Here is a 5,167-nt window from a genome sequence, read left to right as displayed (position 1 = left end):
CCACCTGTCTTAGGTTGGGTGGATGACCTTGTCTGCCTTACCCATCTTTGGGAACTTCTTCAGAGCAAAGCTGAAGGCCCTGTCTTAGGTTGGTCAGACTGTCACCCGCTCTTACCCGTCTCTGGCTGCAGTTCCTCTTGGGGGGAATTCATTTATTTGGAGCTTGATGTTATGTAGCTGGCTGGCTAAACTCATAAGAGAGTTTTGCAGGGCACGTATAATACAAGGAAGGCAAAGAAAAACCATCAATAAAAGTGCACCGGGCCAAGCAATGTCATTAACAATCCTTTTACATTAGTCAGGGAAGGGATATAGCACTGAAATTGTTTAAACCGTTTTTTAACAGTTTTTGCCACTTTAGAGTACAGAGGTAGGGTTTGTGTAGTATTATGAGCAAGCTGATTAAGATAATGGGCAGTTTCAACATTTTATGTTAATGCCACAGCAGCTGCCGCCACAGAGGCAGCTAACAAAATAAAGGCCAAAACATCAGCTACAAGTAGCCCAACAAATCGACGAGGGCACATTAGTTCTTTCAATTGTTTCAACACCTGAATACCAGAATCTTCATACCAAGTTTCAGAAATATTTACAGGCAGCATTACAAAAGATGGTTGTCTAACAATAAGTATGGATTCAGTTATGCTGCTATACATGCAATTAGTAAAAGAACAATTTAGAACAGATAACATTAAAATAATTAGCTCCTACAGAGATAATAAACGGTCCATACATAATGACATGGGGTGATGATACACAACTCATATTTTTTTAAAAGGGATGAATTGGGCCAGGTTATGTTGTTGAGTGCAGATACCAGCATCCAAACAAGATGTTGAGGATGCCCATTCATCCACCACAGTCCAAGATTGTACTTATTAGTAAGATTAGCTCCAGGCCAGTCCATTAATTGAGAATTAGTTCCAGAAATATTGGTAACAAATGGCTGTACATGCCTGCACCTTATTGGATGAGGCTCTCCTGCCTGTAAATTCTACTACTTGTGAAGAATTAATGCAATGGGGTATCCTATAGGATGGAGTAGAATTTGCATAAACTAAGTGCCCAGTTGGCAAAGATGTCATTTGAATATTGTACATTTGATTTTTGTCTGGGAATCAAATTTTATGAGTCATGGATACCATTATAATACAGCCTGGAATGGAGCCTTTAGAGCTGGTGGCAAAGCAAAAAGGAGTTCCAATGTCTGAAGCTGAGATATCTCCCATCTTGGCGTGCTGGATGAAGGGACCGGGGGCTGTACCGTAAGCTGATCTATTGATGTGAATGAGTACTTCAACTCCCTCCCAAGTTGTAGGGTGCACAATCGGGGAATCCGGCACATAAGCCCAATGTGTCAGCATTTGTGTCATCTGAATGAGCCTCCACAATCCTAACGCAATCTCAGGCAACCAGCGGGATTTATTTTCTTCCTGCGAAAAAACACAAACATGTCCTCGACCCCATGTTAAAACCGGATCGGGCCTGTGCCAATCACCTGTTAAAGGATCCTTCCACTTAACTTGGGCAAAAGCTCTTTGCTCTCTTTTTTTTTTTTCCAAAACCGCTGTGCTGTGGAAAGGCCATTATAATCTAAACTTTAAAAATTTAGTACAAATAAAGCATGAGAAGAATATTAACAGGAAAGAAGGGGTATAATTCCCCCCTTTTAATTTAAAAATTTGGTGTTTTAACAGCCTGTTGGCTTGTTTAACAATTTTTTGTCCTTGAGTGTTATAGGGAATATCTGTAGTGTGAATAATCTGATAAGATTACAAAAATTGTGAAAAGCTTGTCCAACATATCCCAGACCATTATCAGTTTTACTATGTTTAGGAAGTCCCATAGTGACAAAGCAGTGTAGGCAATGAACAACACAATGTTTGGCAAGAGGAGTAGCCATAATAAAATTAGAGTAGGTATATGGTAACATGAACAAAGCCAAGCCATCCAAAAGATGGAATCAGGCAGGAGTTTAGTCTACTTTTTCCATGGTAGAGGTGGTCAGGGTAACAATGTAGATCTCCTCCAGGTGACTGTCAGGCTGTAGCAGCAGCAGCAGCAGCAGGGTCTCTGAGTGGCTCCAAGGGACTGTCACACCTCGTGTTGGGCTGTAAATTTCTACACAGACTGGTTAAGGATACAAGTAATACATAGGCCTGGCAGGCCGTGGCCCTACTAGTTTTGAAGACTATTTAGACAATAGCCCAGGACAATTTACCAAGATGACAACCTTTTTTAACTAAATAGTTCTTTTAATAAGGCTGATTTTCTTTGTTAGCCAGATATAGAGAGCTCAGGCCTGTACTACTATTTTCTATGCCTTTTTTTTGTCTATTTTGTCACCTTTTTTTTTATGGCTCTGGTCCCTTGTTCTAAAAAGGGGATGATAGGTGAAGATTCATCTTCTGTAACTTCTTCAAGCTGACTCAGGGGTGTTGATCCTACCTAGCCAGGAACCTATAACCTTAGTCTATACAAAGAGGTTACCAGGGTTAGATGTCATTAAGAACAATATTTCAACTTTTGACAAATGCACAGACTTTTTTCTCCAGATACAGCAGTGTAGCTTGTTTAGCACTCTGGTTTGTAAAAGCATCTTTGGGAATGTGACCTCTAGTGACCCTAACAATGCCTAAGTCACCTGTGCAGGCCTTTAGACAGATGTTAATAGAAACACACTCTCAGGTTTACAAACTTTTTTCTTGAACAGATAAATTTTATGTAGCTGGTGTTAGTTCAAAAGTTACTGTCAATTAGGGCTTTTGGCACATACAGGGGTTGGGATTTAAACCATCCCCCACATTTTATAACTTTAGCTTTTCCTAATTGTAGAACATCATTGAAAGCAAGTCACATTATACAAATACTTTTTTAACCTCTTTTTAAGTCCAAGGGGCAGTTTTAGCAATACTAATCAGATCATCACATCACTAATTTTTACCATCATGTTTCTAGTATTTATCTGTAGAGAAAAAGGACAGAACAAAGCTGGGCCACTTGGCCCCTCCTATGGAATGGGCACGCACCTAATCTCACTCTTTAGAGTTAGATGAACTGCATTTGTGCCAGCTTGGCCTCTTTTACCATGCGTGGACTCCTCCCAGAGCCCGTCCCACAATGTATGACCAGCTGAACTGCACTTTTGCCCATTTACCCCTTACCCCTAAAGATAGGTCTTTTGTTGGCTTTTAAGTTTTTTCCTTTTTTTAAATCTCTTGGTTTTTGAATGAAAGTACATAGTTTTAGACAGACAGAACAGGTAATGTCTTTGACAGAGTTAAACAAACTTTTATATTTAAACTTTTAATACTTATCCCCAAATTTTAGCCAAAGGAACTAAATTTCAAACAGCCAATGCATTTTTGTTAAGCCAGATAACTTGATTACAGTGTAAACAGCCTTATGCATTTTAAAATACCAGACTTTTTAATTTTTAAGTTAAAGAATCCTTAAGTCATTTAAAACAATGTGAATTTTTTTTAAATTTTTGGTAATGTCCAAACCTCATAACCTTTTAAATTTTAAACTTAAACTTACCCAATTGTTACAGCATGCTGATAATTTTTATCTTGAATGTGTTCACAAACACATACAAAACACATACAGATCTTAAAGAGTGCAAAAAAAATCAGTTGTATGTACATTTAAAACTGGTACCAATTCTAAAACAGAACTAGACAAGACAACAACCAAAGGCTGAGTTGGGGGCTAATGGCCCCCAGTTTATCTCTACCTCAGAAAACATAACAAAAAACACACTGAAGTAAACAAGACAGACAAGTGGCCACAAAGACAAAATCAGGTCTCAGTGAGTGGGGCAACATCTCACCACCATTCACAAGTGGACTCAAATCCACTTACCAGGGGACTCGAACCCCCCTCTACTCACCTCCGGAGGATTTTTCTTTTAGATTCCTGCAAACGTTGATCCAGCGGCCTTCCAGGGTGGAGGAGAATTCCCAGTCATCTTGGGGCAAGGGAAAGAAGTCCTTAGCGGCTGTCCCCTCAGACTGACAGGTTCTCCCACATACTCAGACTCCTGGGCCAAGGCCTGAGGCTAAAATCTTGCTGGTGTCACTTGCAGGTGGTCAGTGGCAGTTTTATCTGGCTGTGAGTTCTCCCTGCCGGCCCTTTTAAGTTATTGTTAGATCCTCCAGGTGTTTTCACCCCCCACCACTCCCCTACTTCTGGATCCAGAGAGGGTGGAGGAGGTGGCAGTGAAGGGTAGAAAAGGGGGTCAGTTTACAGTGTAAGTAAAAAAGAAGGAGCTAGAGAGAACCAGATATTGAGGGGGTGTTAGCCAGTCTCCTCCGGGCTCTCGCATCAGGATGAATCTGAGAGAAGACACATTCCAAGAATTCCAAAATACATACACACAAATATTGAGACAAAACACATTTACAGCATGTGCATTGTAGACTGTCAGACAGAAAGTGCTGGACTACAGATGGGCCCAAATGTCCGCACTAGTGGATAGGTTACCCTGATGGGGATCCGGGGGACATCTCCCACCGGCCCAGTTGGCTGTCTTATAGCGTGGCCGCCAAGACTCTTGCCAACCCCAATACAGAACCTGCAGGCTACACAGATACCAGACAATTACAAAGCAGCAATGTTTTAACTTACAGGCCATTTGCATCATGGTGTTCCTGAATCCTTTTTTCCAAATTTTTTTTTCTAAGTTTTAAAACTAATGGTTCCTTCCTCCAGGAACCAAGGGTATACTTCCTCAATAAAGTGAAAGAAACATTCTAACTGACTAACTTTCACTCCTCCAGTGTGAAGCATACCCTTGAGAGCCTGCACATATAACGTGTGGCACTTACCTTGCCCCATAATATCTTATTCCCGACTATACTATCACCTGCTTTCTTTTTCCGGACGCGTCCTCTTACCTTAGCAGGGTCCTCTGCCTTGACCCCAGCTTTTCAGGGTCCCTGTTCGGGCGCCACTAGCTGGAGCCTGCCGGCAACGAAAGGGAATCCTGAATTAGGGGGCAAGGACGGAAAAATAAAGACATAAGACAAAGGATGGGGTCGGGAGGTCTGCAGCTCAAGACTGCACCACCGTTTATTTTTAACTCTCCTTATTATATACTATTAGAAGTCAAGAGGTAACCTAAGGTCACCATAGTGCAGAAAAGCAAGGAAAATTTTAATAAAAA

General features: G+C 41.1%; 1 pseudogene; it reads right to left on the bottom strand.

The window, feature by feature from the left end:
• Positions 1–1,975: 1,975 nt before the first annotated feature.
• LOC106001026 overlaps positions 1,976–5,167 on the bottom strand; it is a 5,623-nt pseudogene continuing 2,431 nt past the window's right edge.

Source organism: Dipodomys ordii, unplaced genomic scaffold (assembly GCF_000151885.1).
Source record: "Dipodomys ordii isolate 6190 unplaced genomic scaffold, Dord_2.0 Scaffold259, whole genome shotgun sequence".
Lineage (NCBI taxonomy): Eukaryota > Metazoa > Chordata > Mammalia > Rodentia > Heteromyidae > Dipodomys > Dipodomys ordii.
This window is presented reverse-complemented; position numbering and strand designations above follow the sequence as displayed.